Source organism: Peromyscus leucopus, chromosome 8b (genome assembly GCF_004664715.2).
Source record: "Peromyscus leucopus breed LL Stock chromosome 8b, UCI_PerLeu_2.1, whole genome shotgun sequence".
NCBI lineage: Eukaryota > Metazoa > Chordata > Mammalia > Rodentia > Cricetidae > Peromyscus > Peromyscus leucopus.
In genome coordinates this window covers 17,953,661-17,978,118 of record NC_051086.1, presented here as the reverse complement: position 1 = coordinate 17,978,118, position 24,458 = coordinate 17,953,661, and the positions used below count along the sequence as shown (strand labels likewise).

At 43.6% G+C, this 24,458-nt stretch overlaps 1 protein-coding gene across 2 annotated transcripts in view; it reads left to right on the top strand.

Annotated features, from left to right (window-relative positions):
* The first annotated feature begins 308 nt into the window (after positions 1-308).
* Positions 309-24,458, top strand: part of Adra1b (adrenoceptor alpha 1B) — a 117,191-nt gene continuing 93,041 nt past the window's right edge. For both annotated transcript variants that reach the window (XM_028864266.2, XM_037200622.1), the window contains exon 1: positions 309-468. The gene's annotated coding sequence lies outside the window, so the exon portion shown is untranslated. The remainder of the gene's footprint in view (positions 469-24,458) is intronic.

Genomic DNA, 24,458 nt, shown 5'->3' with positions numbered 1-24,458 from the left:
CCCTGGAAACACTGAAGTCCTATTTTCTTAGCACTTACTAAAGAAACAATCATCCAGCTGGGCGGTGGTGGTGCACACCTTTAATCCCAGCACTCAGGGAGGCAGAAGCAGGTGGATCTCTGTAAATTCAAGGCCAGCCTGGTCTACAGAGTAAGTTCCAGGACAACCAGAGATACACAGAGAAACCCTGTCTCAAAAAGAAAAAAAGAAAGAGAGAGAGAGAAAGGGAAAGAAAAAATCAAGTTTATTTCCATCGATGCTTTTGTCCAATCATTAACCAGAATGACGGGCTGTTTCTGCAACCTAACAGCAAAGTTCACTTAACGGGGAAAGGAGAGTATTTGGGGGATTGTAGACGTTGTTGAACATCTCTGGGGACCTAAGCCTGAGTTGGTCTTAGCTTGGTAGCAACAGGAACTCTAAGAGATCCTCACAGAAACAGCGTTCACTTCTGAACACACACCATTGGTGAGTACAAAACTGTCAGCTGGCCATAGCCAAGACGTATCTACTATTTGAAACTGTTTTGAGTTTTTGTTTATTTCCTTATTAAGTTTGGCTCAATCACTTGCTTTTCACTCTGCCTTATGTAATCTTATGGGATGTGGTATCACAAAGCCATAAGTCATTCATGGAACTCTGAGGGGGGAAAAAAGTCATTGGGTAAAGCAAGTGAACTTAAGATGGAATGGGAGAAGGTTTTACATGGGACGTAAAGGAAAAGCGTATTTACGTGTGGCTTGAAGCTGCATTGGTCACTAATTACCACAGTCGCTGTCTGAGTCTATCACTGGGTCCTGGTTCTCATGCTTGGCTCACGGGAGAGAGAAGCTGTACCCTTTACCACTGCAATGTGTTTTCCCAGAAGTCTTAGAAAGACACCTTCGTCTGGGTGATTCCTGAAATGGTTGAAGATGACAGCTTTTGTTTCCTGCTTAAAGAAACTCAGAAAGCTTCCTCTTTGTCCAAAAATGTCCTTTTTCAATAAGCTTGTCTGTGCTGCCTCTGACTCCTGTGTGTTAATTAAACTCCCTTTATAAAGCATAAATACTTTCCTCCTAAAGCCCACACATGAAAACACAAATAGCCCCAGCTGCAGTTAGCCACAAAGCAAACTCTCAGAAAGGAGGTCTTTAATAAAATTGAGTTAACTAAATTATTTCTAAGGTGGTAGCTAGGTGTGATGATGTTTCTAATAAGCAGGCAAATTATCTTTCTCTAAAGCCTATTCAATGACATATTCATGGCACACTGAGTTTCCCAGGAACAGCATGGACAGCTTTGTGTTCACTCAAAAACTGTAGCCTTCCAAGCTTCGTGCTGGGCTGCTGCGGACACATGCAGATAATAACTTTACTTACCCTTGTATATAGCCATGTATACTATCATGACAGATACATAAAAACCATTTCAGAGAAGTAAACCTAAGTGCTTTGTCCTAGGTCCAACAGCAAGAAAATTCCAGAATGGAGATTTCCTCCCAAGTCTGGGTTCAGATTACTCTTAAAGACATCCTACAGCTTTTGTTATTGAGTTTTGACTAAAGTAAGGAAAAGAAATTCCCCATGCTGGGGTTCTGTTGTTGGAGGAGTGGGCTGGGTTGATTCCTATGGGAACTAGCGGACAGGTGGCCTAAGAGAGAGGTTTCCAAGCAGAGCCCATGAGAGGAGCAGTCCTAGAGGTCAGCTTTGAAAGTTCTCCCTGTCATGGTTAGAGAGATGGCTCAGTGGTCAAGAGCACTGGCTGCTCTTCCACAGGACCCAGGTTCAATTCCCACCCACATGGCCACTCATAACTGTCTATAACTCCAGTACCAGGGTATCCAAGACCTTCACATAGATATATGTGCAGACAAAACACCAATGCACAAACATAAAAAGGAAGTTCGTCCTCTCAGCTTTGAAGGAATCTGACCAGGAATACCTGTGTAGGGTTGGCCCATAAGAACTGTCTTCTTGTTCTTCTTCACTTGTACTGAAAACAGTGAGATACTCTTAGAGATGTTACTGTGATGGCTATTCTTGATTGTCAATTTACTATATCTGGAATGAATTATAATCCAGATATGGAGGGCACACTTGTGATCTGGATCTTGAGGCAGGAAGACAACATGCCTTTGATCCAGATCTTGAAGCTGGATGGTACACACATTTAATCCATATTTTGAGGCTGGAAGGCACATCTTTAATCTGGGCCACACCTTCTGTTGGAAGTATGTCACTGTGGGGGTGGGCTTTGAGGTCTTTTTCTCAAGCCTCACTCAGTGTGACAGTCAGTCGACTTCCTGTTGCCTCTGAGTCAAGATGTAAGCACTCTCAGCTCCAGCACCATGTCTGCCTGCACACTGCCATGCTCCCCACGATGATAACTGAACCTCTGAACTGTTAGTGAGCCACCACAATTAAATGTTTCCTTTGTAAGAGTTGACATATTCATGGTGTCTCTTCACGGCAATAGAAACCTAACTAAGACAGTTACCAATGATAGACATTCACTCTCTGCAATACTCTCGCAATTTCAGTGATGATTCTTTAAACCCCAAGCTCTGTGGTGCAGCAAAGTTTTAAATGGTCCTCAAGATCTTTGCCTTTTCCTGGTGTTGTGATTCGTATTATCTACCCACTTTGCTACAGGTCCCCTCCAAAAAAGTCCTTTCTCTATTTTCCATAATAAATCTGTGGGTTGGGGATGTGGCTCATTTGGTTGTGTGCTTGCCTAGAATGCTCAAGGCCCTGGGTTCAATTCCCAGCACCACATAGAATAGGTATGACGAATACATGCCTGGAATCTCAGCACTTGAGAAGTGGAGGATGGACGATCAGAATTCAAGGATACTCTTGGCTACATAGCAAGCTCATGACTAACCTGGACTGTATGCGATGCTATTTCAAAGAAAATCTATTTTGCTGAAGTTTTCTATGTTTTCAAGAACTCACTGGTGACTGTCTGGTGACAGTCTTGGGGGGATTATACAGAGCACAACCTAGCACAGCTGAATAGTTGACTCCTGTGGCTCTGCAATCTTACCCCTTGTATTTCCCTCACTCCTGCCCAATGAACACATTTCCTCTCTGTTAACACACAGCTAGTCTACACACCCAGAGGCTCAGCTACTGTGGCAGGTGGACTTGTCAAGGGCTTGTCCTGACATCAAGGTGGGTATCCTCAGAAAGTCTTTTCTAATCAGTTACTAAGACTATGGAAAGTTTCCTTGTTTAATCCCATTCAATACCAAGATCAAAAACGCCAACCACTGCTTTATTATCTCCAAGATTTCCTTGGCAAAATGGAAGTCATGGCCTAGAAAGATAGCTAAGTCATTATGTTGCTTGCCACATAGGTATGAGGCCATGAATGAGCTTCATATCTAGAACTCATGTAAAAAAGCCACAGTGGTGACACATGTTGTAATCCCAGAGCTGGGAAGGCAGAAAAAGTGGATCCCTGAGGCTCACTAGCCAGCAAGTCTAGCCAAATCGGTGATCTCTAGGCCGGTGAAAGACCTTGTTCCCAAAAGAAACCAAGGTGGACAGTTCCTGAGGAACAATAGCTGAGGTTGACCTCTAACATCTGTGTGCACATACATGCATACATACATACATATATACACAGGACAGACAAATGGATGGATGATGGGTGGATGGATGGATGAATGGATGAATGGATGGATGGATGGATGGATGGATGGATGGATGGATGGATGGATGGATAAAAACTAATCTGGACTAGCTATAGAGGATATTTTCATTCTGCCCTAGGAGGTTGGTCCAGTAAGTGTTCCTCAATTCTAATTCCCAAGTTCCTCGGTAGTTCTTCTATTTAGGCAGCAGATGTCCTTATCTTTCAGGTAAGAAATGTCCAGGGGTCTGATTCCATTCTACCATGAACTACATGGTGTCATTAAATGAATGCTTTTTGACTCAGGAGCCTTCATGCCTACGTTTAAGTAATAACTTCTTTTTAAAACTTCCTAGCTATGGAATCCAAAGTGAGGTAGCCTCTCCATATCTCAACTGCTTTATCTGTAAAGTGTGTTTCTTGAGAGAGGGTGCTGGGGGTCAAACTGGAGCCTCGTACATGCTAGCCAAGTACTGTCACTGAGTGACACACTCAAGCCTCTTATCTATAAAAGGGAGCGATTAGTGGTTTCAGCTTCTTAGTGTTGTCATGGAGATGAAAGGAGGTGGTCTGTGAAAAACATTTTGGGACCATGGTACACAGTCCAGTGTGTTTGCATCAATATCACGTGATCTGTGACCACTAGATAGCAGCAGTGTATCTGAGCTGGACATTGGGTCTCCAGGCTAATGAACACAGGCATACCTTGAAAGGTAGAATGCTACCTTTCCAGGGTTGATAGTCAGTCAAAAGGTAAGAGGGCATAAAGGTAACTGGAAGAAAAATGCCATACACAGAAAAAAAAATAAGTAGACCTTCAAATTTGACTGTTGCTATGAAGAAAACAAAGAAAGATTTCATGACAGAGAGGAGAGGCTGGCTCATCTAGATTAGGAGGAATAAAAAAAAAAAACCAAACAAACAAAAAAAACTCATCCAGAAACTGGTATTTAGGCCTTCTCCTTTTCATGAAGTCTGGGACCCCAGCCAAGGGTGTAGTGCTTCACTCCATCAACCTGGTCAAGATGAGCCCCTCACAGGCAAGCCCCAGGCTGGTCTCCTCGGTGGTACTAGAGCTTGTCAAGTTGACAACTAAGATTAACCATCACAGTTGACTATTGATGCGGACTTTGAAACCCAGTTTATCCACATCTGAGATTTGCAGTCTTGTCACACTCTGCTCTCTCAAGCATCATGAAAATTCCACCATGTCCTCCAGCTGTGGTCAAGAATTAGCCCAAGGTGCTAAGTGACAGCCTCACAAAGAATTAGCAGAAATGCCCTCTCTGGACTGAGGATATGGATTCTGGACAGGATGTAGTGACCCGCTGCTCATAACTCCTTTCAGAAAGGAGTACACAGCTAACATGGCTGACAGCAAACACTTAGGTCAGTTTGAACTTGGCCTTATCGCCTACAGACAGGGCCTTGCCCAGAATGGGGCCATTCCATACAGGCCTTAGCCAGGAACCAATAAAGATTTTGCCACCGGGGCCCACTGGGAGACAACGCTAATGAAGATGGCATCTCAGTTTCTTCTCTCCAATCTTGCTTTCTCTCCTACCTCCAGGCATCCACCCCTCATGCCAAACCCTGCTCCCAACAAGCCTTGGCATTGGCATTGTTCCCATCTTAGAACAGCACGCCCCCCCCATCCACTTATGGTTACAAATGGTGCCCACTATGGTGGCAACGATGGTGGAGGTGGTTCCATCAGCTTTCATCTCTAGGCTGATTTTTCAGGTTAATTTACACTGACAAGTGAAGACACCATCCGTCTCACTTGCCAAGACTCATATTCTTTTTTTTTTATTTTGTTTTGTTTTGTTTTGTTTTTTGAGACAGGGTTTCTCTGTGTAGCTTTGGGCCTTTCCTGAGACTCACTTGGTAGTCCAGGCTGGCCTCGAACTCACAGAGATCTGCCTGCCTCTGCCTCCCGAGTGCTGGGATTAAAGGCCTGTGCCCCCACTGCCCAGCAAGACTCATACTCTTAACGATTATTCTTTGCTGCCCTCTCCCCATGATGAATCACCAAGTACTGATTGGCAGATCTGAAAACACACAGCCATCAGCTTGTGTGACCTTACCTCTTGTTGTTTTCTGGAGGGAGAAGAACGTGTCTTTAGAACAACTCACTGCCCTGGTGGCATTTCCCCACTGGGATTGAAAACACTGTAGTTTAGATATAAAATGGCCACTCGGGCCTCAGGTGGCAGCACTGAGTAGTGATTATGTCATGAAGATGCTGGCTTCTTACCTGTCCATTGATGAACTCATACCTGAATCAACTATAGAAGGTGAGCTCTAGAGCAGTGGTTCTCAACCTTCCTAATGCTGAGACCCTCTGATATACAGTTCCTCATGCTGTGGTGACTACCCAACCATAAAATTATTTCATTGCTACTTCATAATTTTGCTATTGTTATGAATTGTAATACAAATACCTGATATGCAGGATATCGGACACATGACCCCTCTGAAAGGATTGTTCAACTGCCCCAAAGAGGTTGTAACCCACAGGTTGAGAACTGCCAGTCTAGAGAGAGGAAGTGGGTCATTGGGAGGTTGGCTTTTAAAGGTCTATGTTGTCCCCTGCCCCCCTCGCCATCTCCCTCGTTTTCCTTCCCGGTCTCCCTCTTCCCATCCCTCCTGCCCACCACCAAGGGAGCCAGTTTGCACTACCACATGCCCCTTAACACGATGTTCTGCCTCACCATGCAAGGCCCACAAACAGCAGAAGTGAATGACTATGGATTGCAGCCTCTGGAACTACGTCAGAATGAAGCTTTCCTTCTGTGTGTTCTTTTCTCAGCTGTCTTGCCACGGTGACAAGTAACTGATACAGACACCTGCTCATGTTCTTTAGCAACTCCAACTTGCCCTCTAGATGTAGTTAAGGTTGTCCCTGACTGTCTGTAGAATGTTCCATCTGCAGATCCCCGAATTTTTCAGAGGTGCTCAAATTCACTGATGGCTGCCAGCTCCTACAGCCATGATTAAAAGCCCAGAGCCCTGCAGAGCTTCTAGAAGCTGTCAAAACCACTAATCTGCCCCTTAGAAAAGACTCACCACCACCACCTCCTCTACATCGGATTCCTTTCTTCACTGTTCCAGCTCACCATGCTCCTGTCATATGGCCACAAGTTGTTAAAGCTCTGTAGGAATGTAGCTGGCCTCCCCTAGCCCCTACCCCTCCCTACTGACTAATACCTGCCCTTTGCCTTCTTCGGTGTCAGAACTGCACCCATTATTCACAGCTTCACTGGCATTTCTTCCAAATTCCTGAAGCTGGTGGTGACTCATCCTCTCTTCAAGGATCACCGACATGCTGTACACAATGCTCCACATGAAGTTCATGTTAGCTGCTCTCTGACACCTTTCATCAAAATGCTCTGAAGACTTCATTTGATGACCCAGAGGCAAACCGGATGGTCTCCAATTTTATAGCAGACAGCATAAAATTAGTCAGCTTGCTTGGCCCCTCTTAGGAGGGAGCCAGATTCCTAGGTCACAGGGCATTCTCTTGGCTAGCATGTCTATAGCATCCCAGGCCTTCTTTAGAGGGACCTGGTTGAACTTTCCCACCAACCTGCTATTGGCACACATGGCCCTTCAACACAGGCTTCTTTCTGCACTGTCCTTGCATTCCTCAGGGGTATTTTTATTTTTCTGGGGAAGAACTGATCATTCACTAGGAATTGAAACTAAGAAGGCTGCTGTGAGAAAAATATCATGAGTCTTCCTGGCACTGGTAAAGCTATATAAAATATCGAAATCCTAGAAATCGCCTTCAACATCCTAGCTTTGTGGCTGCTATGGTTAATCTTCATTGTCAACTTGACTAGGTGTAGGATCACCATGGAAACACACCTCTGACTGTTTGTATGAGGGCTGAGATGTTTGGCTGAGGTGGGAATACCTATCCTGAATGTGGGTGGCATCATGTCATAGGTTAGGATCTCAGACTGAATCCTAAGGAGAAATAGAGCTGTGCACCAGCGTTCATCTCTTCCTGCTTCCTGACTGCTGCTGCAATGTTACCAGCTACCTCACACTCCTGCTACCATGCCTCCCCTTCCATGATAGGCTATACCCTCTGTGAGCCGGATGAAACCTTTCCTTCCTCAAGTCACTTCTTGTCAGTTATTTGGTTCCAGCAATGGTGGGATGGGGATAAGTTCTCTCCAACCCATTCGTGTTAGTCAGCGATCAGCACTATGACAAAATACCTGAACTAAGCAATTTATAAAGAAAAATTTATACAGAGCCCGTGTCCGGGCTCACAGTTTGAGAAGTTCCAGTCCACTGTCGCTTGTCTCGTTATTTTGGTGTGTGGAGGCATAGGTCACCAGGGCAGAAGTACATGGCAGAGGCTGACTGCTCACAGGTCTGGAAGTACGCAGCTAAAGCCAAGTACAGATGTGTAATCCTTAGGCGAGCAGGGCATGAAAGTGTTTGGTGCCTATACGATCTCTTTCTTCATAACTTAAATACGCACCTCAAAGTTGAGAGATACCACACAAGAATATAGCTTCCGGTTTCTTCCAAAAACTAAAAACATCTGGTCTCAGTGGGATAGCATTCCAGAATCAGAATCGGCACCACCAGCTACAGCCAAATAGAGACACTAGTCCTTGTACAAGGTACACGCAATCTCCAATTAGCCTCCGTTACACATTTTCAAGTGTTGCTGTGGCCCTATGGGTATAGGAGTTTGAGTCCTTTGGATCAAGAAAGGAAAGGGGAAAAAAGGAATGGCAAATAAAGAAATTTCCTCATATATTAGTTCAACTGCTTTGGGATAGGTGTGAATATGGATTTTCAATGCTTTACTTAACAAAAGTTGACATATTGATAATTACAGGGTTAGAACAGGGCTTGACAACATCAATGCTCTGAATCTAGTTCTCTATAATGTTTCTGGCTTTTTCCTCAGCTGGCAAAAAAAATAAGCTGCTATGGCTCCAAACCCTGTATCTTTATACAAATGACATACAAAAGAAAAGGAGGGGATTCCTCCTGCCATGTCTTTCTCTGATCGAAAGCAAACTTTTTCCAGAAGGTTCTAGGAAACTTTGACTCAGGTCACATTGGTCAGAATTGGCTATCCCTAAGCCAATGATTAGCAATAAGAATCAGACTGTCATGTTTGAATGAAAACACACAAAGTCCATCCCTTGGATCTAACAAATGGGTCTACCTTAGCACATGGCGGTACATACAATTCTGGTGAAAAAGAACATGGAAAGATGGCAGGTATTTGTGACACCTACCTTTTGTGAAAGGGGTAGCCATATAGGTTGTCTTAACATTCTATGATGGTTAGTGAGAACCTGAGAAAGTCTACAGAGTTAGTGACGTGGTGTGTGAATACAGAGTTAAGGACTCTCTGACCTTTCTATATGACTCTATATGGACCACTAATAGTATCATCATAATTTAATGAACTTGAACACTCTCCCTTTCATCCATGAAACATTTGTTTCAGACATTTACTAGCCAGTAGAAAGCAGCTCCCCATTCTGACCCAGTTCTAGAACTTTCCATGTTTTCTTCCTCTGAGGGATAGAAGACATTGCTCTTTGGAATTGGCCTGAGACTCAGTGCTGTGCTCAGAAGGTCAGTTTGTCTGCTTAAAAAGCTTTTCTGGAAATACTGCAGATGTGATGGAACAGGAGATTGAATCACTGCTCATCAGGACTCATTGCCTGGTCCTGTATGGTGTCTCAGCTCACTCACTCTCAAGAAACTCAGTGATCTCTGTGCTACATGAGATCCTATCTCAAAAAAAGGGTGGTACAGAAACAGATATGATATAAAACTGTGGCACCTGACATGTCACACATCCCCTTATTAAGTCACCCTGCTAAGATGAAAGGATCCAGCACAACTGTTGGCCATGCAAGGCCCTGGGACAGCAGAGTCTGAACTCCTTCCTGCACACTGCACCAGACTGAAAATGTTGCCCTGGGAGGCTGTCCTTAAGGAGCCCTCCAGGCTCTCTGGTTGCTATGTACCCAAGCCAATAGCACATCCATCAAATTCCAGAAACTGGAAAAAATGGCTGCTTTCATGCCCTGTGTCAGCACCATGCTCTCCAGCTTCAAATCCCTCCAGGATTTGAAATCCTTCATTTCATCAAATCCTTCTGATGACTCTGCAACCATGAGGGCAACAAATGACATCTGATCATAGTTCTTTACTTTCCACTGTGCCTAAGCACTTACATTCGTGATCTTGTTTAACACACTTACAGACTCTGTAAGGTAGGTCCCATACTAACCCCTCTTTATAAGCAAGGACCCAAAGATGATGCCACTCACCCAAGGATGCCTAAAGTAGCAAGCAGTCAAACCACGCTGTAAGTTCAGATCTGCCCAGCACAAAATCAAAGCTTTTAAGTAATTATTGCTTTCTTCTCAGTCTAGGAAGAGCCCAAATAAAGGGTTCTTGAAATCCTGATGACAGATGACTGGCATTGTGTCATTCCAGTGACTAGTCTCTGGCTGAGCACATGGTTCTGTAGGTAGACTGCTCGCCCAGCATAAACAAAGCCCTGGGTATGGTCTCCAGAGCTACATAAACTGGACAGGTGGTACATGACTATAATCCCAGGCCTCGGAAGGTGGAGACTAAGGATCAGTAATTCTAGATTGTGCTCAACTACATAGCTTCAACTTGAGCTCCATGGCAAGTCTCAGGCTAGCCTGTGCTACATGAGATCCTGTCTCAAAAAAAGAATTATTCTGAGATTTTTTTTTTAAAATCTGATTTTTATATTTTTGGTTGTGAGCCTAGCCTTTGCTGGGCATTGGTGGCGCACGCCTTTAATCCCAGCACTCGGGAGGCAGAGGCAGGCGGATCTCTGTGAGTTCAAGGCCAGCATGGTCTACAGAGTGAGATCCAGGAAAGGCGCAAAGCTACACAGAGAAACCCTGTCTCGAAAAACCAAAAAAAAAAAAAAAAAAAAAAAAATCTGATTTTTTTTTTCTAGTCTCCTTCACTAACTGGCCCTCTTTGTTCACTGACCTCCCTTGGGAACAACCTGAAGGCACATGGGATAGATTGTGGGCCTTGAAACACAGATAAGCAGATTTACATATCTTCAACTGATATAACCAGAATCCTATGGCTTCATTAGGTCCCAAAATCAAAGGGGGAAACTACCAGGCAAAACCAAATGCTAGGGTGACGTCTTGGTCAGGGCCATCAGGCTCAGAGTGACCCGCTGGGATCAAGAGTCCAGAGTAAGTAGGCTAGTGTTACCTAAGCCCTGTTCATGAAAAGCAGCCAAGGTCATGGTCCAGGGTCACAGCATGAGGTTTGCACTGAGCAGCTGGTGTCCAGTCCAAGAGCTCCCTGTCTCAGCTCAGAACACAGTTCATGGTACACTTGAACCAACTAATATCAACGAGCTGGAAGGAGCAATGAATTCTGAGCCATCTTTTCTCCCTGCCAAGACAACATACATGAGAACTTAAAGAGGCATCTTAAAGAAGGAGAGGTTTATTGGGCCCCATGGTTCGAGAGTACAGTCCATCATGGTGGGGAGGCGTGGCTGCAGGAGCCTGAAGTACCTAGTTGCATTGCAACCACAGTGGAGAAGCACAGAGAGGTGAACTCTGGTACTCAGCTCTCTTTCCTGGTTTTTCGTCAGTCTGGGACCCCACTCCATGGAACGGTGCCACCCACATTCAGAGTGGGTCTTCTTGTCTCAGTTAACCCAGTCTAGAAACTCCCTCATAAACATGCCCAGAAGTTTGTCTCCTGGGTGATTCTATAGCCTGTAAAGTTGACAATGAATATTAACTGTCACGGGGACCAAAAGACCAAACAGACCCCATAGCAGTCTTGACGTTCTGCCAAGTGAGATCTGACCAATCAACTCAACCAAAGTGTTCCTAGATGACAGTGACATCCCACTCACCTTAGGTGGCATATGTCATAGTAAGCTACTATGCTGGCACCATCTCTAATCTTTACCATGGTCCTCAAAAAGCAATAGGTACCCAATGGGTCTCCATTTTATAGATGTATAAATTGAGGCTTGGGAGACTAAGGGGTCTATCAAAGGTCTTCTGGCAGAAGTGGCAGATTAGAGCCCTGAACTATCTGGCTCCTGGGAGAATATTCTTTTCTCTGTAGTATGTACCCCACCTAAGAGCTAGAACTATGAGGTCTTTGTAACTAAGAAGTTGACAAGATCACACATGTGTCCTTCCCTCGGCTCGTGTGTCCCTCTTGAGCACCACCTCTATGTCAGGAAGAGTCCTAGGAACTTGTGGGCCATAATGCATGAAGCCCAGAGCCTGCACAAGGAGCTCGATGCTCAACAGACACCCCCACCACACACACCCAGTTTTTTTTAGTGTCCTTCAACATCCAACAAAGGGCTAGGGAGTTAGCTCAGCCAGCAAAGTGCTTGCCTTAAAAGCACAAAAATCTGAATTCAGTCCCAGAATTGACATAAAAGAAAAGCTGCGCATGATGGCACATATTTGTGATTCCAGCACTGAGGATACAGAGAGAAGCATCCACTGGCCAGCTACCCTCGCCTACTTGGCAAGTTCCAGACCAATGAGAGGCCCTATCTCAAAAAGTAAAGTGAATGGTGCCTGTGAGTGACAGACATGGTTGTCCTCTGGCCTGTACTTACACACACACACACACACACACACACACACACACACACACACCACAACACAACAAAGAGGCATCATCCCCTCAAGAAAGAAGGACAGGCCTTTGGGTGAATACTTCCCATATCACGTGTTCTGTTTATTACAGAAGCATGACAGAGGTAGAGCATCTGGATGTAGGATTAGATTGTGTCGTTTTGAATCAAAACAGCATCCTTCCTGATCAGTGGCCTCTGTCCGCCTGGAGAGGTTCTATTTGTTTGGAGTTGGGAAGATTTGCTCAGATTAGCATAGGGATTGCCTGGACACTGGGGACAGGGGTTCAGCAACTGCGGAAGGAGCAGCTGGAGCAGTCGGCTCAGCTGCTCCCGTAGCTCCGCAGCCTCCCTAGAGTGACACAGCACTTCTCCTGGCTCCAGCTCCGAGAGCAGCAACAGGCGCCTGCCTGGGAGAGAGTACAGCAGTGGGAATGACATCTTTTGGCTATCTGATCACTCTTCATCGGTGGTACTCCTTGGGAATGATTTCAGCCTCCCTCTTGAGCAGTCGGAGCTATAAATAAAGATCCCCAGAGAGGCTGAATCCTGCCCTTCATCCTGGCCGCCTCTGTGACTCATCCCACAAGCCAGTTCTGCATCCATCTCCCTGATGATGAGGGGAGGGTGAGTCTAGGCTGGTCTGGAGGTCAGAGGCACACATGTCCATTCTCACTCCATACCATGAGCAATCCACTTAGGTGTAGTCCACGTGAACTCATGCATGTGTCTGTGTGTACACCTGTGTCTCGTGTGACAGGCCGTTCAATTTTAAGGAAGCATCTCTCACACAGGTCCAGGATGGCAGCCTTTAGTTAAGACTCCTTATCACATCACAGTACCTTCTCTGCAGAACTGCCCTGTGCTAGCAAGGTGAACAAGACACATCTTCTCGCATCTCTGTAAACTACTGTTGCCTAAAGAGAATAAAATCCCTGAGTTGCAGCAGAGGTTGAGAAAGCAACACTTCGTGAAAAGCAGAGCCTCCTTGAAAGAGAGGAATGAGGAAGGCATTGGTTCCTGGGTCCTTCTTCTTCCAGCCATGCTTTCACTGCACACTCCCCAACTCCAGCCTAAGTCTCATCCCAGCATCCGTAGATGGCAAACCCGCCCCAGAGAAGCTAAATAATCAGCCTAAGATCACTCAAGCTGTGAGGGTTTGTAGTAAGCTCTCTGTCCAGGAACTTGGGGCAGAGTCATAGTGGCCTTCTCATCCCAATGGTCATCAAATGCTTTGTGTAGCCCTCAGACTCATGAACGCTGGTCATTCTGGTCCTGGGTGGAAAAGACACAGTGCTCAAGGCAAGTGGTTGCCATTACCCAGCTTCCTGACACTGGAATGGAACTCTTGGGGCAGATTACCTGTGATGCATAGGGGTTGACATCACTCGCAGGTTCAGAAAGCATGACACCTGTGCTGGCTCAGCCCTGGCTAGTGATGTATCAACTTGGTCTCGTGGCAGAGGGCAACCAACGGGGCTCACACATATAGAGGCAAGAAAAGCGAGGCTAGGAGGTCCACTACCAGTTTTTGTAACTCATTCTCCTGAAACTTCACTGAATGCCACGATGTTCCCACACAGAGTGGTCTCGCTCCTGACTTAAGCACCTTCCTCCAAGCCCCACCTCTTAAAGGTACCGTATCTACCACACTAGAAAGACACAAGCTTTCCATCCAGGAATCTACAGGGGTTGGTCACACAATACCCAGACTGCCCCACTCCTCCATCTTTACTCATTGGCAAACTCCTGGAAGTGTTGACTCTCGATCTCCCCCTTTTTCCTCCCTTCCCATAAGCTTTCTTGTGCCCTGTGGCAAGAGAGAAGCCAACCCTAATTCCCTCTTCTTATCATTGCCTTTCAAATAGCCAGTGACGGCCACTGTGCTGTTTCCTCGCTGAACCAGACTTTCAACCATTTCACACTTGAAAAAATTTCAAATCCCTAAATGTATTCGTTCATCACTGTATCCGTTGGGCTGGTACCCACAGTACTGTCCAGTTTAGGTTAGATAAATGCCAGTTGGAAGGATGAAGGGAAGAGTGAGCCCTTTCAGGGGCCACAGCGCCATGACATGCTGCTTGAAGTCTTTTGTCTTAATTAAGGGTTGGCTGGTTGCCAGAAGAAAGGAAGAAAAAAAAAAAACCTCTGTCCTGGCTTGTTCAGGAAAAAGTTCAGGTTTGATGGAAGGATGCTTCAAACTGGAAAGAAAGCTCTGTGTAGGAAGATTAGAGTGTCTAGTAGAATGAGATAAGTATGAGAAACTACCGCCCTCTTCCTCGACACCTCCCCTTCCCTCTTCCACACTCCTAGCTCTATCTCCTTCTCTGAGTCTGTGTGTCTGTCTCTTGGCATGCTGCTTTCCTCTACTGCTCGTTGTCCTACATGGCAGCTGTCCAAAAGCCATATCCACACATGTTCAGCTGCATGTTCACCCAGACCTAAATAACAGAGGCTCCTCGTCCCAGGCAGGAGAAACTAATTTTGTGGCCAGACCTGGCCCAGGTGACTACTCCTAGACCAGTGAGGTGAGGAGGAATGACCTAGAAGAAAACACGTGTCCATACCTTGTTAGCAAGGATGGTTGTGTTACAGGAGAAGGAAGGCTTGGGGGGAGGTGTATGGCAGAAAAGATACTTCTTACAGAAATTGTTTTTCTTTTTAGACAGTCTCACTACATCATCTAGGTTGGCCCCTAACTCAGGAACCTCCTGTCTGAGATCTTGAGTGCAGGGATTTCAGGTGTGGTACCCCATGTTTGGGTCTTGTATATGTTTTTTTTAGTTCCAGTATTGTTCAGGGGAATTATTATAACTGGATTTTAGGATGAGATCAGAGGAGCATTTGCCTTTAGCACATCCAGACATAAACTATGGGGACTCCAAACTGCCCAGCTCTCTTTGTGTTTCTCAAATTCAGACTCAGGCTCTACAGAGCCATGGAAAGTTTTACTGACAGCTGTAGGTATCCTGGAGATCCCCCAGGTTGCCCTTTTCTGGACTTGTTTATAGTCCTTTAGCATCTTGTCAATGATGCTAATGATCTCCAGAAACAGATGACCCAGTCAGCAAGCAGTGAACACAAAATCCACCCACATCCTTCTTAGATTTATAAACTGTGTGGGTGCACTCATGCAAGGGGAGTGGGGGTGTGCACTATGGTGTGTATCAAAGAAATTAATAGAATTATAAACTGGACAGTACCTTAGACATTTCTAACCATTTTGCCACCAAAACACCAAAAGCTTCTTCAAACTTTTGGAATCTCACAGAAGTACCTGCAGGACCCAAAGTGAAGAAAATAGCAATCAGTGGGTATGCAGGTTTCCACCCTGGAGCATCCTTCTGGCTATCCTATTGTTATTTCTACATCTTTGGCTGCTATGTGTGGTTTTGCTATTTTATAGGTGAGGAAACTGACGTGGAGAAATGAAGGAACCCAAGTATAATCAAGAGCTAGCGAGGCCCTGGGTGGCACTGCTTCCCAGCTGTGCCAGCTCCCAAAGCCCTCTTGAAGCTATTACAGGTCATATTGAGACAAGAAAGAGAACAGTGATTTTTGACAAGGACAAGTGTCATGACAGCTAACCATCTGTGCCTTCCACCTGCAGCGAGGCGTCAGGCATTTACTACTGATGTTTCCATGGCTCAGTAGTCTGAGCATGCAGCTAGCTGTATGCTTGGGCTTGGCAGTGTCCACGCTGCTCAACAGTGAGGGATTGTCAGCTGTGAGTCTCCGGCTCCCTACTGTCAAACTCGCTCCTTGAGGATATGTTTATCTTGCAATTGCTATCTAATTGGGAAAAGGGATAACTGGATGATTTCATTGCAATGGACAGATCTTAACTCTAACCAAGAGAAAGAGGAAGAGACAAAAAAAAAAAAAAAAAAAAAAAAAAAAAAAAAAAAACCAGACACACTGACTAAGAGGAAGTGTTGAGTAGCTCTCCAAGCTGAGAATGTCAAGGTCCCATAGCTGAAATGAGTAATGACAATCAACGTTGCAGAGAAAGAGACTATTTGAACTCATTCCCATGGCCACTTCCACAGTGAACACATATTCACATATTCTCTTCAGCCACTGTTGGCTTTCTCTGGGCCACCTTGTTTATTGTCACTTTAATTTTTTATTTATTTATTTATTTATTTATTTATTTATTTATTTATTCATCTATCTATCTATTTGTTTGTTTGTTTGTTTATTTATTTGTTTGGTTTTTCGAGACAGAGTTTCCCTGTATAACAACCTTAGCTGTCCTGGAACTGCTTTGTAGACCAGGCTGGCTTCAAACTCACAGAGACCCACCTGCCTCTGCCTCCCAAGTGCTAAGATTAAAGGGGTGTGCCACCACCGCCTGGCTACTGTCCCTCTGGAGCCAAGTCTTGGATGTGGTAACTCTACAAAAGCCTGTCTGAGGAGTGGCTTCTCTTCCAGTCCCACCTGTGCCTGATTCTCAGACCTCCATTTCCTGCATCACAAGACCCAAGTCCTATCAGTCCCTCAAGCAGAGTTTCTTTGCATTATCACAGTCTTACCGGCTGATGTTAGGATTCTTACATTTGACTCACACAAGCAATTTCTTACCATGACTTCTTTTTCGAGGAACTTTGAAGGGATCTTTGGGGTTGGAATAGAAGGCAAGATACAGAAAGTGTAGCCTACAGAATTATCACTTCTCTGATATGTCATCCAGGAACTGGACCCAATTAAGGCAATCCTTGCCTCCATTGTGGTTGAAGAATTTTTAGCTAGAGCAAACATTCAGCTCCAATATGTTTCTCTACCAGTTCTCCTAGAAGTAGCAGAGGGACGGCATACAAACAGAACCTCTGTCTTAGAGTCCCTGCAGCGGGCCTCGGATTAGGTGTACTCAGTGGACTGGCTGCAAAACCATTCAGACACATAATCTCCAAAGTCACTCCTCATTTTAAAAGTCTGTGATTCTCTGATGAAGCGAGTGGAATTTATTTCTAAAAAGAGTGCGATGAACACCCTAGTAGATGGCTTATAATTCACTCTGCCTGATTCCCGAGACTTCCTGGCTGATTTCCGGAGAGTGTTCCCATGATGCCGGATCTCTACCACTTGCCTGAAAGTTTATGACATCAGAGAGCAGGAGCCTGACCTGACCCTATGAGGGAAAAATGTTATCTCAGCTATGAGGTAATACACTCACATCTCCCCTCAAAGCTAAGTATCACTTTCTGGGTGCCTGCGGCCAGTTGAACCACAAATGATAGTCTCTGTATTTGTCTGAGCTGGCTGCAACAGGCAGAAGTGGTCTGAGCCATCTGCTCACCAAACAGCTCTCCCTGTGGTCAAAAGCCAATGATAAATTAAAAAGAAAAAAATCAATTCAACTATCAATATGGATCTAAGTTATTTCTCAGGGTGGGGTAGCAAAAACAAATCAGTTGTCCCATGCAACTAAGGAATACTTACACAACCCTCAAATGACATGCTATTATGTTTAGGGGTTTTTATCCAAAAATGGGAATGGTTTTTCATCAAGCCATCCACACTGATCCTTTTTCAAAATACGAAAAGTAATTTCAAAAAAGAAAGAAATGTGTTAACCATACAATCTGTGTCCATAGAACACAGAGGAGCTAGCTCAGTGAGCTACAATTTGGGGGTCGGTTTGCCATCTTGGGTAGAGGGCAGATTTACAGGCTAAGGTGGGAAAAGATGCTTTGTCACATAGCCAATGGTATCATCAACTCAGTTACACAAGACACTGGTGTGAGTGACAGATGTTGGAATCTTAAAATTAATTCCCGTTGGCTGTTTCTTGAGTACTTGGCTATTCCACATGAGGTATTTCTAAGGAGATAAGAAACTTGGAAGCAAAAATGGTACATTTCGAGTCTTTTCTCATCAGAAGAGGCAGGGACCAAAATTAGCCCAGCCCACACTGAGAACTCTGAGTAAGATCCGAAACACGGACTTTTGAAAGTGAAAAGAGACTGAAAAGCAAGCCATCTGTGGTAGTTAGTGTTAACTATCAGTTTGATAAGATATAGAATTACCTGGGTGATGAGCCTTATAAGTGTATTTAAGAGGGATTATCATTATTGCACTGACATGGGTGGGAAGGTACACCCACTGTGGGTGGCACCATTCCTTAGACAGGATCTTGAACTGCATACAAGTAGAGAAAGCAAATTGAACTCTGTTCACAGTTCTGTTCTGATTATGGATGCCATGTGACTAGTTCTATCAATATCCTGATGCTGTGATTTTCCCTGCTTTGATAGACTATAACCTGAAAGTATAAGCCAAATCTAATTGTTCTCATTAAGCTGGTACTTTTCAAAGAGTTCTATCAAAGCAACAGGAAATGAAACTAAGACACGGTCCAATGTACAAACTGATCATAATAACAGTAATAATAAAATAGTAATCCCAGTTGTCTGTATCCCAGTAATATGGAGACTGAGAAAGTTGGAATCGGGTGAGCTTGAGGCCAGCCTGGGTTATGTAGCAAGTATTATACCAGTTTGGGCTACTCTGTAAGAGCTTGTATAAAAATATATATAATAAAAATAATAGTACAAACCATTTTTATTGAAGAAAACACACATATGGACCGAAGTATTTCTACCACAAAAACATGTTCTTGATCCTTTCACAACCTTTCACAAGGAAAAAGAATCAGAAGCCAAGGACTTTCAGAACCTGAAAGGTGCTACTTCTCAAAAACACCAGTGCCATCCAAGACAAAGACAGGCTAAAGATTCGATTCTGATTAACAAATATGAAAGAGACACGAGTTCTGTGAAAACTGTTTGATCCTGTGGAAGGGAACAATGAATGTAAGAAAAAAGACTAAAACAATAGTGAGGTGTGAATATAGGCAATGTGTGTGGCACACTTTTAAACTAGTGACGACGCATCTGATGTTCTTAAATGTTAAACCAGCTTTAAAGGGACATACACAAGCTTTTAGAAAATACATGCAGTAAGATACTAGCCAATATAAACGTTGTATCTTCAACTACTATATAGGTCAGAAAACAAAGTGACATGTATAAAGAGAAATAAGAAGAGAGGAAAGGAAATGATGAGGGGGAAATTCAGAGAGCAAGTCAGCCTGGATAAAGAGCCTATGAGATTATATGTATGGCTCTAAAATCATATCAAAATGAAAGAGAAACGCATAATCACGATGTATACTTAAGGGGTTCATGAAGAAGCGCTAAATTTGGAAACACTTGGTGGTTTCTAGTTCTGCATGTCTGGACAGTTCTTGAGGAAGGAGTGCAAGTGCCACTTCTGTCACGAATAACCCAGAGAACTATTTAATTCTGTAAAACCATGGGCATGTAACATTTAAATTAGGCTTGAGTTTTAAGAATGGCATTTCACCTGTTAGGTTAACTCGTATTTAAAAGGCTGTGGAAAGCGAGCAAACACGAGCTAATGGAAATCAGCACTGTCATCCCACCACTGCTCTGGGTTAGTCCAGGAAATATTTAAGGGCAGTTTCACAATATTGACAGAAACCAAAGGCATCTGTGGGTGGTGAACTAACATTACCTTACCTAGAGAACTATTATGTAAGAGGGAACACAAACATATTATCGTAGTTTTATAATTATCTACCACACAACACATATAGAAGCAAAGCACATTTTTATAAACTTAAACTGCATTGTTCAAAATAAATAGCTCAATCTATTATCATGCATAATTTATATCTAATACAAAGTCAGTAAGCTCTATTTACTTGTTTGGAAATACCTCTATGATGTATTAAATAGAAAGCTTAAAAGCATTAATACAGGGGGCTGAGGATTTTGCTCATTGGAAAGAGTGTCTGCCTAGCATGCAAGAGGCCCTGGGTTTGATACCCAGCACTGTATAAACCAGGCAGGTGGAGCAGGAGTAGCAGGTGTTCAAGGTCATCCTCAGCTATATAGCAAGTTTAAGACTGGGTTAGAAACTCAACCTCCAAAAAGAAGCATTAATACAAAGATCAAACATCTACAAACCCCACATACATTTATATAAACATAGGAAAGTTACTGGCTATTATATGTACCATGAATGCTTAACTCATCACTACTGTGGAATGGGCATGGAAGATTAAGAATGAATGACCAATAGGATGCTTTAATCACTATTGATAGTCATATTTCAATATACTAAAACATCTAGTGGAACAGTAGTTTAAAAACACAACACTTTAAGGGTGAAGTATCAGAAGGTTTAAATATTTCTCCCACTAATGAATATAATTACATATTTGATCATGTAGAGGATTCAGAAAATGGGTACAAGGAAAGATGTTCTTTGTGTAACTTCTGATTCTAAATCTACAAAGATCCTCTGGAGGAAATTAGACCTGTGTGGTAGGCTAGGGACTGGAACATTGTGTGCTGGAGTTCAAATCTAGCCAATATCTACCCACAGTAACTACTCACTAGGGTACAGTTTAAGAATTAGCCATAGATGCACGGCAAGAATACATTCCTCATTGCAACAATCTGGTCTGTAACTCTGGGGCCTTAGACCAAGCTTTCTGACTCCTACTACAAGATGACAGGTTATGTTATCTTCTGTTTCATGTGCTGTCATCATGTCTGATTAGAAGCAAGATCAGTCTGAACTTGGAAAATATTAGCATAAGAGATTAACTGAGATACATTCATTTAACTTTGCCATTAGAAAATGAACTCCACTGCATGTAACATAAATGGGTATTATTAAAAAGAACACAGGTCATACCTCAGAATCTAGCTGAAATGCAATAATCATAATACAGTGAGAAAAGAGGGCCGGGCGGTGGTGGTGCACGCCTTTAATCCCAGCACTTGGGAGGCAGAGCCAGGCAGATCTCTGTGAGTTCAAGGCCAGCCTGGTCTCCAAAGCGAGTTCCAGGAAAGGCACAAAGCCACACAGAGAAACCCTGTCTCGAAAAACCAAAAGAGCGAGGAGAGAGAGAGAGAGAGAGAGAGAGAGAGAGAGAGAGAGAGAGAGAGAGAGAAGAGACATGGGTTGTACTACAAATTTATGAGGTATTTTTAAATTCATTAAATTTTCTGTTTGCTGCTTCCACCTTTAACTTGGGTTCCAGAGAACTTGGATTATCAACTAGGGTTGCCACACTTGAATGGAAAAATGCCTTTTTCAACTGAGCCATTTCACTAGCCCCTATTAAATCATGTGTTGGTAAACCACATAGACTTTCAAAGAAAGGGATTATTGTATAATTGTAAAATACCTCTGGCTAGAATGCTGATGGTTCATGTGTAACTCTAGTTTCAAGGGATCTGACTTTCTCCTGTGGCTTCTCGGGCACCTGACATGCACATACCCACATACTGATATACATGCATACTCACTTTAAAACCTCCTAGCAATTGTTTTTACTATTAACAGTTATTAAAACAGGTTGAGAAATACAGACAGTAGTTAGCTGGTGAACAGTGTGGTTTACAGTCTAAAAATAGACAACTAATTATTTAAAATAAACAGGATGTTATATTGACTTCACTTAGTTTAAACATAAACGAAAATCAGCACATTGTGGAATAAACTAAGGTATCTTCTATACAATTTGATTTTTACTCTAACATGAAAGAATATTTGTTATACCAATAAAATTATGACACCACACATTCTATAAGATAGCATCCCCATGGCTCTCCTTATCAATGAAAGAGCAACACTTCTCTACATCCTCACAGACGTGATGGTATCAATGTCTAAATGTTGGAGTACTGGAAAAAAGGCAAATCACAGAGACTCATATTCCTGCCCCAGACAGAAGCCAGTGATGTCAGTAAAAACAGCAACCTGAGGATCTCCTCTAGATAATGCCATTGTGTAGAACGCTCTTCTTAGGGCCTGCCTAAAATCTGAGCCTCTTGTTCAGAGGGGGGTAAAACTATCTCACAAATGATGATAAAACTGGCACACAGGAAGATTCAATTAGTCAGAAAACCTTGTTATCCTCCAAAGTATCACAAAAGAACCTCAGTGTATGTTAATTATACTACCCACATATAAAAGTCTCTTCCATTTGCAAAGTAAAATGTGAATAAAAATACAATGGGTAAAATGCAATATGGGAGTACTCAACATACTGAAACGAGAAGTTCTGGAGATTTCAGGCAATTACTTGACAAAAGCATGTATTTTCTATTTCTTGGAAGTCTTCTGCACAAGTCGTGAGGAAATAAAGGTGGAATAAGACCCTAGAAAGAATAAATAATAACTCTATTTGGAAGAAGTCGTGGACCAAACCTCTGCATTTGATGCACTTTTCAAGATGGCCACCACCTGGAGCAGATGCTTGTTTGGTACTTGCTTTCAAAGAGGCCGTTTCTGTTGTTGACATGGGAAGAAGAGGTCTCAGTGTTGCCAAGCTGACCTCAGACTCACACAGTCATCCTGTTCTAGTCTCCTGAGTATCTAGGACTACAGTTATGCAACACTGTTCCTGGATTAAATATAAACCAAATTCTTGAGGTTGTATAGGAAGACTCAATTTTAAAGAAATCTATTCTCTCCTACTTAATCTGTTAAATATGGTGCAAAGGAAACTAAACGTCCTTTTTTTTCCCCAATTTGACAAATAATTGTAAGCATCAACTCTGTGGGAAAATGTGACAAGATACAGGGGCTATTTTATGAAAACCCTGAGATGAGGCCAATGTCACTTCCACCAGTCTATTTTTATCCATGTAGTAGTGTCCCCAACACTCCAGTTCCTGAGTTAGTCCAACAGCAGCCACGAAAATGTCTTTATAAACATAAAATACTGTCTTCAAAGACACCTTACAAGCTATCACTTATTGCTTTGTTCGTTTCATTTATTGATTGTAGAGATGTCTACCATATGTCTAGCCAGCAGTCATGTCCTAATCAATTTCCTCAAAGCACATCAGTTTTGTTTAGACCTCCACACAACCTCTGATGAAGTGATGGCAGCCACTAATTTCAGGGTGTGCACCGATGCTCACACGTCTCTTGCCAGTGATAGGTGAGAAGAAGCACATGGCCCAGTTCTGGGCAGTGAGACACAGGAAGACATTTGTGATTAGGATCCCATTTCCTGTGAAATATTTCTTTATTCCAAATAGAGTCCTAAGGGAGACATCCTGCCTATCCTACTTCGTATCTAAAAGCCACGCCCTGGACTCAAGTGAACATCCTGATGCCAGCTAAGGTTGGGCAGCTGAAGCTCAGGATTACAAAATAGAAACAGTGGTGGGGGAGGCTCCCTCTGTGTGTATGTGTGTGACGTATGTGTATGTGAGCATGGTGTTTGTGCATATGCATGTGTGTGTGTGTACACATGGCAGAGGGTGGGCATGCATGTGCCACAGCACACGTGTGGTGTTCAGAAACCAAGCCTCAGGTGTTTGTGTTCACCTCCTACTTTATTTGAAATTGGTTCTCTTTGTTGTTGGCCACTGTGTATACCAGGCTAGCTGACCCGCAAGCATCCAGACATCTCCTGTCTTACCTCCCGTCTTGCTGTAGGAGTACTAGGACTGCAGCTGTAATGACCCCACTGCACCAAGATTTATATGGATCCTGGAGATTTGAACATGGGTCCTCTCAAGTACTTTATCCCTAAACCATCTCTCCAACCCAGACTCTGGTTCTTAAGAACTTCACGGAGACACCAACTTAACCAGCCCTAGAGACAGCTTCTTCTTCAATCTCTACTCACACAAAGTCACCACACTTGCGCTTGAAAGTCACTTGGAGCAGGAGGTTTGACTGCGGCCAAAAGCAGCCTAAATGAGATGGTGCTGTGTGGTGGTCACTGCACTTGGTACTCTACATTCTTCCTTAACCTTTGTGACAACTGTGTGAGATTGGGAGCAGGCTAACCCCGTTCTGTACAGAGCAAATCTATAACCATACTGCCCTGAACATACCCCATCTCTTCTACACTTGGGGCCGGTGGGGAGCAGGGACACACAAAGCTTGAAGAGATTAAATAATTTGCTCTGAATCCACTGGTAAATGGTGGAAATGAGGTTGAAAACTGAAACAGAATGGCTCTAGGGCCTGCACCCTTAACCTCCATCCTGTATCATCCCCAAAAAGGGAAAAAGCTTGATAAGTCAATGTGATCTGAAAGTTGAAAAGAAATGCAGTGTTCCTTTGATGCTCCTGTGACAATAATCTCAGTTTGTCACCCCCT